At 38.6% G+C, this 12,385-nt stretch overlaps 1 long non-coding RNA gene across 1 annotated transcript; it reads left to right on the top strand.

The window, feature by feature from the left end:
- Positions 1-7,140: 7,140 nt before the first annotated feature.
- Positions 7,141-11,396, top strand: LOC108889391 (uncharacterized). The gene is made up of 5 exons (XR_001961981.2): positions 7,141-7,248; positions 8,167-8,352; positions 9,980-10,055; positions 10,443-10,504; positions 10,739-11,396. It is a non-coding gene; the product is annotated as an uncharacterized LOC108889391 (long non-coding RNA).
- The last annotated feature ends 989 nt before the right edge of the window (positions 11,397-12,385 follow it).

Genomic DNA, 12,385 nt, shown 5'->3' with positions numbered 1-12,385 from the left:
CATTTCTTTATCCATTCAGGCAGAACCACACGGCCATGGGAACATCCTGCTAACCACCCTGGAGATCCATAATGAAGTGGCAGGAGGGGAGATCACCACCAGCGTGGCGGACATTAGGAACTCTCAGTCCATGGTGCAGTTGGACAGCACGGCCTCATCGCACATCCAGTACCGCAAGCAGAGCGGCGGAATCGGCCCGCGCTCACCAGCCGCCACTCTCTGGACCGCTCGGCCCAGATGAAACGCAGCCGCCTGCGGAGGCGGTCCTCGCAGCTCAAAATCAAAATCCCCGACCTGACGGATGTGAACGCCATCGACCGCTGGTCACGGATCATCTTCCCTCTGTTTTCTCACTGTTCAACCTTGTCTACTGGCTCTACTATGTCTGATTGGACTGTTTTGTTGAGGTGTTTGATGTTGTTTGACTTTTTTTTTTTCTTTTTCTTCCTTTTTCTGTTGCTTTTATACATGATGGAATATGTCTGGAATATGTCAGGTTAAAGACTGCAAATACGACAAAAAAAAAAAAAGACTGAGAAAGACTACAGAGTTTTGGACCACGTTCTCGTTAAAATTGTTTTATATTTGAAGTCATTGAATCCTTAGTATTGAGGTCTTTTTATTTTCTGAAGTCTGTACTGTATTTGGGACTTGTGAAAGTCATTTCCCAACATTTTCCCTCTCGGTAACGTGTAAATAGAGAGATACAAAGCCAGCAATTGAATAAATAATACAGTATTTGCAAAAAAAACAAACATGAAAGCAGTTGATGCAAAGATTTTTCTAATCAAAAAATAATTAAGAAAACTTATACTACACAGGTGGTCAGATAAGTGCAGGCAATTTTTAAAAATCCATTAGACAAACTAATGTATGTTTGACTGGTACCCTATGCACTGTTAATGCATGTAATGATCAGCCATTGTGGGAAAAGTAATGACTCCTTGGGTTATGGCACAAACCTTACAGAAGAAAGGCTGCTGATGTGTATTTGTTTATAGTGTTGATAATATACAATATACTTGCTATTAACTATATCATGCATTGATCTGGTAAACCTTTACCCAAACACAATAATTTAAAGTCGAGGACTTTGTCCTCTGTTCAGGATGACTGCGACTCAGGTTCTGAATGTTTTACTATTTGGCATCTTTTTCTTGACAAAGAAAAGTGTCACTGAAGTTTCCTTTTTGGTAATTTGATATGGAAAAAAAAGCACAAATACTAATACGACTGCCATTTTTTTTCACCTCTAACTTCTCACAACAGCGCTTCAAGTGATAGCATGACAGAATTGCACTCAAATTTCTCAAACTTCCTCTAAAAACTGTCTTACTTTAATTTAAAACAACTGCCAAGGGCCTTTTGGGCGACACGGTTACTCAACCCATGGAATATTCTAATATTTTTGTACTCTGTGTCTTCAGGTATTCATTTGATTTCCTAATCTGTCTTGTTTTCTTTTGCTCAACACTAACTCTGCTGTGGAGATAGAGTGGAGGAATGAAACCCATTTTTTGTACATAAGTACATAGGTGTGTATATACATAAATGTATATATATATACTGTGTGTACAACCCAAAATGAAAATGATCAAATATTGAGCATTTTGTGATTGTCATACTGGCTATTAACTGTCAGACTATTTAGTGCAAAAAAAGAAAAAAAAGAAGAAGAAGAAAAAAAGAGACGAGGACTAAACAAACGAACCAACAGGTCAGTTTCACACATCAGTTTAGTTTTTGAACATTTGTGGGGCACTCTGAGTAATTTCTCCTCAAAACATCCAACCATGTTGAAGTTCTACTCTAGACACTGTATGTACGTTCAGTTCTGCATTTTAGAGCTACTGTATGCTCTGCCATTCAGCAGCAAGTGACGCAAATGGATTTCACTGATTCTGCAGACGGACCCCGGTAACCGGCCCGCTGACTAATAAGCACATACTAGCATTGAATGTATCAGATCCATTCTTCAGGGAGAGGATAATGAGCCATGGTCATCATTTCTCCATCAGAATGTAACACACCCATTCTTACATTGCCAGTGATGAGGAAAGAGAGAGAAGGGATGGTGTTATACGAGTGTGTGCATGTGCATGTGCGTGTGAGAGAGATGGGAAATGGATAAGGAGAGCTCGAGAGAGGAAGGGCACGGGTAGACCATTATTTTTCTGTGCTGCTTGCTCGACTATGGACAAATGTCAACGTGTAATAGTTTTGTGGATAAAAAATAGCTCTCCTGTTTGACTCTTCTGATAAACTGTGCCACTCCACCCTAAGGTCGCAGAGCAATCAACTGGTTACAACTCACGGACAATGATGTAAATCTGAAGCATTCTTGTCATAGAAACATGACATACAGCCACTATTTGTGCATGTACAAGAATACATGTAGAAAAAAAAATGACTACTTGATAACAGTGGGTGCTGTTGTGATTGAGAAGCAAGGTTGTTGTGATTGAGAAGCTTGGTATATACAAGAGTCACTGACAGAGTTGGGATCAATTTAACTTTGAAATGAAAAATTGTAAAGTTTTATGTGTACAGTCTGATGTATGACTTAAGAAATGAATGTATTGTACTGGGATTGTTGCTGCACAAATGCAATTTACTTTCTGGAAAACAGGATTGACCTCAACCCTGATTAATATAGGGCTCTAGTTGATTCCACATTCAAGTGACCCTGAGTCTTGCTGGGTTTTTTTTGTCCTGTTTTCTACTGTGTAGACGGGGCAAAGTGCAAAAATGACTGGGTCCAACAAAGAAGAAAGCTCAAGTTAGATATATATATATAAAATGACTCAAAACATCCTGCCAAAAGTGTGTTAAGCCAGAACGTGAAGTGAATTTTCATCTTATCTGCTAGATTGCATTATTCGCAACATTCCGAAACGATCATCGTACCAAATGTTTGTTAGCTGTAAGCTAGCTAGCAGCGGCGTCTCCAGTTTCTTCCTTTTCCTTGCATTTCATGAGTGAATTCATGAAATTTGAGATGCTGCCCTCGGCAAATTTGCATCTAATCACATCTCTCAGCTAAACTTCTCTTGGCGTTCTGTCCGAACACTCACAGGATGTCTTGGCTCCAGTTTTGGGCACAAAGAAATGTTTCGTGATCTCATGCATTCAAGGTAAAGCATTGTTAAAGTCTCGGAACCAGTTTGTCCAAAGATGTTTCAAGGTGCTTTGTCTAAATGATTGCTGGAGCTTCGGTGTTGTGTAAATAAGATTTAAAAAGACAGATAAAGAACACTAAAGCTAGAAAATAACTGATTTACGGCGCAAGTCATAAGATCTTCGTGGCTTACTGGTTCACTTTGATTTAAAGGAGTTCTTGCAGTTGGTCAATGTATGATTCTTTTTTTTTTTAATTACCACATTACAGAGTGCGGTTGAAAAGTGAAAGAGAAGGCAACTGTTACAAACTCTAGATATTTGTTTATCGTGCATGCAACTACAATTCGTAACTTGGGAAGATTAAAAAAAAGATATTTTGCAAACTCACATACAAGAGCTGCCAACTGCTCACTTTAGAGATGACATTATGCCATGTGAGCCTACATTAAAAAGAAAAAAAAGTCACAAAAAAAGTAATCAAAGACTTCAGGTGTTGTATGGCCTTGGTCCCATAATGGAATGTGAAATGTTCTGTGCTGCCACAAAATGTATTTAGGCTTAGATTTGTATGTTTCTCCTCCTTTTTCATTAGATTATCATGTTAAGCCATCAAATAAAGGATATACATTGTACCTGTGTATTTGATATTGCAAGCATGCATAACACTCCACAAAGACTACTGTACATGTATAGTAAGATAATACAATACAATGAACTGCAGTTTCAAACATCCAATAAATCATAAGACATATTTTAATAAAGCTTGAGAAGTTTGAAATGCTATTAAACGCTTGCTTGTGCAAATCCCAAGACTTGTTGTAAATATCTCATCTTCAGCCGCTCAGGTACTCTTGAGCAAGACACTTAATCCCCATCTATCCCAGTGACTGACAGTAGAAGACTTTTTATTGTAGTTTGCAACTCCCAGTTGGATACAGTATCTTATTTATGAAGGGAACTTTATGAATGTGTGCCAGAGTGTTGCTGTGTAAGTGTACTGCAGACTGCGAGTGAAAGACAATGTGTAGGAGCAGGTTATTATTGGGCATCGTAACCTGTCAGGTTTTCATCCTACTCAGGTGCCACATAGCTCATGATTCCCTTGGCGGCTTGTCTGTACAAGTGGTAAAAAAGTAGTGTTTAACTATGAGAAAGTTTTTTATTTTTGCTCAGGGGGCTTTCTTTTCAGTTAATATCAAGGGTTCAACTCTTCTGCTTTTTTAACATTTAGATATTCAACAGCTGACATTACTCTAGCATTCATTCTGAATCCGTCAATATAAACACGAAAAACTGACGACTGAAGAGTAACTAACTAAAGTTACAACCACGTGATTTAATGCTGATTTTAACATTAGCTTAACTTTTAGTCAGGAGGAGGAGTTCATTTTGCTTTCATTATACTCACGTTTATGTTATATAATTACAGAAAACTAATCAAAACTAGGTAGGTAGGTACAGATACAGTCCTTTGGAAATGCTCTCAAAAAGATGAATACCTCATGAAAATCTTCATTCAGCCACCAGCTACCTTGATCAAGATGAAGAGGTTCAGCTGATGAACCTCCTAATCAGTGGAGTACCATCATGCTACGCTACGTCAGTGTCTTCCCGCTAATCACTGTAAGATGTGATTTCACTGAATGATTCTCTCTCAGCTTAATTGTTAAAATCAGTGTGACTGCTGAGAAGGAAATGCAAAGTTTTGGGCATCCCTACTGGAAGAATCCTGCAAAGATCACTAAAGATCACTATTTCAAACAGCAGATTAGCGAGAGGAAGCTATACCAGAGTTCCACAACTATAGAGTGTAATGTGTATTTACAAAGAAAGTTTAAAGCGAGAGAGTTAATGATTATAATTAGGGCATTAGAAGGAGGTCAGAGCCACCAAAGGGACCCACACAGAGCTATTTTGATAGCATCAATACACAACAGCACATTTACACAGAGCGTAGAAAAAAAAGGTGTTCTAATGTCATTTTGGGTGTTAGTGTAAAAGGGTTAAAAGATGTTATAAAGGAACTAAAAGATTAAGGGTATACCGAAATTTTGGATATTTGAATTTGAATCATTTGAATAATTCATTATTGGTTGAGAGGAAAGGTTAAATGTGATTTTTTTAAAAACACCGCCCAAATATTTTTTATTTCATTGTGTCTTAAAAACCATTAAAATGCATGTTTGTCATTGCACTGCTTGTTACTTTGTTAGCGCTATACTCTTACATGCCAACAGAGGGCGCCTTGCTCCTGTAAGGAGCATGATAACCCAGGAGGCAGAAACTGCAGAGTGAATCCTGCAGTTTAACGCTTGTGAACGCTAAAGTTGTCTGCCTCTTTGTCTATACGTTCAGACCGCGTTCGTCCCTGACAGCCCTAGGTCAGGAGGGTAATATTAGTTCTTCAGCCTATTGCAGCACCAGAACTCAACAGAAACATTACGTAGACCACGCCTATCATGTAGCCGTACCCAGGAAAGATAAAATGTTATTACTGAATAGACCCCCCCTCTAAACCAACTCCATCACAGCTCAGACACCTAAATCTATATCTCAACGTGATTATTCTAACAGCGCTGCCAATCCTGCTGATACACAGAAACCAACCCGGGGTTAACTAGTAACTGTAAATAATACATTGCATTTCATTAACTTTAAGCACCAGCTGGGTGTACATAGGTAATCTGAGCAATGCAATTCATTAAGGATGAGTGTCTCCTGTAGTGCAGTCTCTAAGGAATCACTTGTAAAAAGATACAGATGGGAACCACTGTGGTGGGATTTGCCTTACATGTGGGTGACAGCAGCGAAACAGTAAAACATGTTTTCTAAGCAAATTCAGCACCTACTGAGCAGGGAGCTCAAAGAAGAGGCAGCCATTCAAACAGCTGCAGTGCTGGCATCGTCAGGAAAAGTCTCACTGACAACAAGCTGCAGACTTGTTTCTCAGTACACATGGCTGACTGAGGCACTCAACAGAAGTCAGCCACTGTGATTTCACTGCTTTGACAAATCATAACGTTAGGTTCATTTTTAACAAAGGCCTGGGTATGTGGAGTTTCAAAGATCTAATGCTGCCTTCACACAAAATCATCAAAATGGGATTTGGGAGAATTCACATTATTCCAAGATGGTAAAATCTGCAGGTCGGGAACGGGAACTGTAATCACGGTTTGAACGATGGCATCATGAAAGACACCATCCAGTAGCATTATGGGAAGTGTAGGAGCAGGGTTTCTGGAAATCAAGAGGCTAAAACTCATTATCTCTAATCTGTCTCTAACAAGTCTGTAAACTTTATGGAAAAAGTCAATATCTGGAGGGACAATTTAAAAATGCACAAACTCAAGCTCATTTCTCAAGTTATGGAAGAAAAGCCTGTCACACTATAACAGCTAAATTACTCAGTAATTTAATGTGGATGAGCCACCCGTAAACAAAATGTCAGTTTTGGGGGGAAAATGTAGCAGTGGTTTGACGAAATACTCCATTAGATGTATGTAGCACTGATTCTGAATCCCTTTAGAAGCGTGAACACCTCCCCTTCATCTCAGGTAGGGAAAATATATATTGGCTATACCACACACTATTTATGCATAATGACTTAAGAAAATGCTGAGCTTGGCATTCCAAGTCCCCCTACCTCTCCACAATATATGAGTCTCACGGGTACATGTGATGGATTTTTAACCTCTCTTTATAATGTATATATGGGTTCTAACCTCGAGATATATTGCAGAGTTTATCATTAACCCTTGGGGGTCTGATGCTATATTCTCGATTTTTACATCTTCTTTAAATTAACCTCCTATAATTTAAAAAAATGGTTCGATATTTAACATTTTGTGAAAACGCACCTTTAACCGTGTCTTAAAGTGTTTTTGGTGCTTAAATGTGTTTACCGTCTCAGTCTCAGATTCGCAATAGTAGTAGAGCATCTTCCTGTTAGCTGACGTATGTCGTCATTGGTCACGACGTGGTTCGTCATTGGTCACGAGCTTCTGGGAGGAGCTGTTCAGAGAGGCGAATCAGATATGAACCACGTTCGAATCATTGCCTCTGTTTGCCAGTAGTGCGAGGGAACGTCGTTACCGAGGTCCGAATGCTTAAACTTTTTGTCGAACACAGGTAAGATGCTAAAACAAACTCTGGAGCTGTTTTTTGTCGAACACAGGTGAGATGCTAAAACAAACTCTGGAGCTGTTTTTTGTCGAACACAGGTGAGATGCTAAAACAAACTTTGGAGCTGTTCTGCGGCGGCGAGGTAAGGCTAATGCTAATGCTAACACCTGGGTGTTAGCATTACCATGGTGTTGGCATTACCATGCTAACACATGGCATGGATGTTAGCATTAGCATTAGTAGCAAGCGTTAACATTAACGTTAGCATAAACATATAGCGTTAGCATTAGCCTTATCGTTTGAGGATGTTTTTGGCGTTGCTCCCTTTTTGGCATGTTTTTGTTTGTTTGAGTTGAAGTGTAATTGTGTTTCTGTGGCTAATGCGTCCCTGCCACGTTGTTGCCAAGCGTTTATTAGTCTGTTTGTCTACAACTGTTTGCATCTCTGTACCATCACTAGCACGCCATTAGCATACCGTAGCATTTTACTGCTTCTTTGTAGTTTGTAGCTCCAGCTTGGTCATTGTAAGTCAGTTTATGGTGGATTCTCGTCGTCTGGTTGTCGGTGTAGCAGTTTTCAGTGTGGCATTGCGATCATTTTGCAGTTTTGTTTTTTGCCTCTTTGGCGTTTGTGTGTCTTTATAGCTTTGTGGTAGTAATCTATCCATAGCCATTCATTGATCCCCTCAGCATTTGTTTGTCGTGACTGAAATTATTATAAAAACGATTTTAAAAATGGCTTTCCTCTCTGAGATCAATGAAGTCATATTGTAGTAACATGATGAATTTATTCACCTCAAAAGTCAAAGTGTGATTGTTGGTTGTAGTGTTTAGTTTTCAGTGTTGTATTCTTCTACATTGTTCAGGTGTTGGAGGTGAACTGTTCTTTATTAATGAGGTTATTTGTTGGACTTGTGTTTTCCAGGTTTACTGGTTCAGCTGCTGCAGCCTGGACACAAACACCAGCTCCCACCTTAGAAAGCAAACAGAGGCCTGGACTACGAAGGGAGTTTAAGCCACTCTGATTTAACTCGGGTTATCAAGGAACGTCGGGGTTGACAGACGTCGGCTGCCTCGATCTGCGTTAACTACAGCGACGATGAAGATGTCGGTAAGTTGAGTCAGTGTTGACTTAATTCTCGTAATTCTCAGATGAAGAGCGCACGTTAATTCTGTGGGTTTACGAGGAATTTAAAGAGACTCTAACGACACCGCAGTAAAACCGCAGCTGTCAACAAAGCCAGGGACACTGGTCACGTGTTCTCTGGATTCTTAATCTGTAATATGAGTTGTAAGGACACGGAAAATATGTGATGATTTTTCAGATACTTGGATTACAGACAAGACGTGGGTCACATGTTTGAGAATGAGCTGTTACTCACTGTGAATGATGATCTGCCTGGAACACTGTGGCTGTATATGTATGAATGTAATGCTGTTATGTTGAGTATGAACTTCATGGTAACAGTATTTCAGCCTCAGTGGAAATCTGAATGAAATATAAAGATTCTATAAAATGGTACACATTCGCTATCATTAATACTGCATGTGTTGGTTTGATATAGTAGTAGTGTCATTTAATATAGTACTATTATCTAGTAGTCTTATCTAGTCTGTTGTGGTGTTGTTGTTGCTGAAGTAGTCTAATATAATAGTAGTCTAATATAGTACAGTCATCCAGTAGTCTCATCTAATGTTGTAGTAGTAGTCTGATATAGTAGCGTCATCTAATCTGTTGTTGTAGTGTCATTTAATATAGTAGTCATCCAGTAGTCTAGTCTAGTCAGTTCTGCTGCTGTTGTAGTTGTCTAATAGTCTCATGTCCTCTGCTGTCTTGCATCTCTCTGCCAGTGTGTTCCACAAAGCTTACTGTGCTTCATTATCAACTGTAAAGCTCTGACTCACCTTTGTACTACATTTACAACAGCCTGTTGCATTATATTGTCTCTCAGGACAATAATACCCACACGTAAAGGATTATTGAAGTCGATAATATGCAACACTAATAATGCTAAATTCTGCTGCTTGACTGTGAGAAAGAAAAATTACAAATTTGAAAAATTGAAAGTGGAAAATGCGGAGCATAAAAAATATCATTTATTGGTGGGTGAGGGGAGTGACGGTCTTTAGACAATCCCTGTCCTTCAGAGTCAGCCTCTCTCTGTTGTGCGGTACTTAGGTAGAAGTAGCTGTTTAGAGATGCAGTGTTAATTACCCCGGGTAAAAGCTATCCACCTTTTGTGGTACAGATTAACTGGGATGGTACACCTGACGTCACCCTGTTAACCCAGTAACTTCGCTTCGTAGTACAGGCCTCTGCTCTGTATTTCATGCGATTAGTGTTGAATAATGACTGATTAATCGTGTCAGAAAATAGTAGCAGTTATAATAATACATAAAAACTCTAAATAGTTGTGAGGTAATTTTCTGTGTGTGAAGTATAATTAAAAATCCCACAAGTTAAAACCCTGCTTTCAAAAATGTACTTAAATGAAAGTTTTTAAAGATTCCACATTATTTCCCAAATATTTATTGTGATTGGTTCTTAAAGATGTAATACTTTGTCTTGTCATATGTGACAGCTCATTTTCTGAGACACTCCTCTAATGTTTGGAAAATGTTGTGGTTCAGCTGTAATGTTGAATATTTTTCTGTGTTTTCATGGTTAAACTGTTGATGAACAGGTCACAGTGTATTGATCATTGTGCTTTGTATGTTTCTCTCTTTATGTCCTCCAGGTGTCTCCACTTCGTCCACGATCAGAGAATCTTTGTACAATGAAGGAATTGTTTAGACCAGGACAGAGGCCTCCAGGTAATTCACAAAGAGCTTCATCACCTGTCCAACACAGAGCACTGCCATTAAATTATATATCATCTTGGTTATGTGTCTCTCATTTTGTCTGCATCTCTTGACCAAGTTTAGTAGAAATTTATGTTACGATGGAGAAACAAACATTTCCATCCACTGCTGTTGTGTGAATATGAGCAGCTGGTGGAGTCACTTCTCCAGTCAGAGCAGCTTCTTCTGTCTTTGTGTAAAAAACAAATGTAAGTGATGAATGCAGAACAAGAAGAATTTAGTGTCTTTTACTTCTGTCTCTATCTGTACAGTTTGAGCGTTCAACATTCAGCAACGCTTTTATGTTGATGTGTTAAAAGTTACATGTTTATATGAATGTTTGTTGTGTTTTCTCCACAGAATTCAAAGTGCAACCATTAAATCACAGAGAGAAGAGACAGACATGAAGATGTTTCCAGAAGGTCAGTGTTTATTCTTTTTAGTCTGACTCTGTCATTATCTCAGCTGCAGTTTGACACAAAATATAAAACTTTAGAACAGAATAGAAACTTCAAAATTTATTAGTCAAAGAGAATATAATTGTGTCTATCTGGTCTCATATAGTGTAGTTTAGTCTTCTTCTTGTCTCTTATTAATTATTTTTTGTAAAATTTAAGCTGTTGATTTTTCTCTGTTTCATAACGCCCTACGTACAGGTCTCTGAAACGCCACCAGTGCCGTCAGTTTCACAAGAACAGCTTCTGACGTTGCGTATCGACGGTTATCCCGTAACGTCACGGAGTCTAGAGCGCTTGGACAGGTGTTCACAGAACCTGTAAACCAAAGCTGGGGCTCTCGCACTTTGTCTGCCTCAGGTAAGATTGCAACTGGCAGTCCCTTTTCTTTTAGTGTTTGCATTTGTTTGTACAGCGTCAAAATGTACTGCCAAAGGTGATCTTTAAGTGTCCAAGCTCAGCAGTAGTTGTCTTATATAGTAGTATCATGTCCAACAGACAGAATCACTTCTGTCTCTAACTGACACTCCACTGAAATCAACCCGACTCTACTGATTTCAAAGGAGAAAACTTTTGACACTTTACTGTGACATTGAGTATTTTTAACTGTTTTCCATGCGTTATTATACTATGACATTATTTAAGTGTTGTTGGGTGTTTTTCCACTGTTTGTTATGCCTTGCTGTACTATTACAGTATTTGAGTGTTTTTCCACTGTTTTTCCTGCATTATTGTACTATGACATTTTTTTTGACTGTTTATGACTGTGTTTCATGCCTTACTGTACTATTACTGTTGGTTATGCCTTACTCTACTATGACCTTTTTTGAGTGTTTTTCATGCATTACTGTACTATTACAGTATTTGAGTGTTTATGACTGTTTTTCCACTGTTTTTCATGCTTTACTGTACTATGACATTTTTTGACTGTTTATTACTGTTTGTCATGCCTTACTGTACTATTACAGTATTTGAGTGTTTGACTGTTTTTCCATTGTTTTTCATGCAACACCTAGTTTCCCTAAGGCATGCGTACTCAACGTGCACCAACACACACAAGCACAAATCTTCACCTTTCTGTCTTTTATGTCATTATGCAGCCCGTGCCCTTATTTTAAGAATTTGAATAAATTTAACAAAATAAAACGACCACATCTTCATTGGTATGAATCCAAAGTAATGCAGCAATGTATTTGTGCTTTTGCTTTTGCTCACATGTTAAGAGTTGATTTTAAAGCGGTGACAAATGTTTTCTCACTAAAAAATTTTCAGTAATTATCACAATAAATGTCTGTGTTTATGGTCAGAACATGACAAACACTTGCCAAAAAGTAGACGTTTTTACAAACCTGAGGTAGAAAATCTAACAGCAAATCTAAAAGCTAACTTGTGCAAGAGGAATCTCATAGTTCTATGTACATTATACAATAAATGTGCATTAATGTTTTCAGCTCGAGTAATGTTGGTGTCATATGGCACCAAGCTTAGCCAGAAAACAAACCTCTCATTGTCACTGCTGATCTTTTTTTCCCACCCACAGCTGCAGTCACAAGGTTTCACTAGTGACAGGGAAAGAAAGACACCATGTTCAGAGTAGCTGGACACATTGTGCATAATCAGGTGAGTTGTAATTAGAAAGGAGGATAGGAGTGAGGGGCTTCATGCTGCAAGAAGCCAGTTGAGGTGGTTTAAGCATTTTTCTGATGATGATGATGATGCACAGTGAGAAAAAGCTTTTATAAAAACACAAGAAATGTATTTTTGTAAGTAATATTAGCTCACATGATGGTGTGCAGGTAGTGGTGATCATTTAACAGAAATCAATTAACCAATCAATAATCATTTCTT

This window comes from Lates calcarifer, unplaced genomic scaffold, assembly GCF_001640805.2.
Source record: "Lates calcarifer isolate ASB-BC8 unplaced genomic scaffold, TLL_Latcal_v3 _unitig_1527_quiver_1544, whole genome shotgun sequence".
Taxonomy (NCBI): domain Eukaryota; kingdom Metazoa; phylum Chordata; class Actinopteri; family Centropomidae; genus Lates; species Lates calcarifer.
The sequence above is the reverse complement of the archived record's forward strand: the minus strand, read 5'-3'. Positions and strand labels throughout refer to the sequence as shown.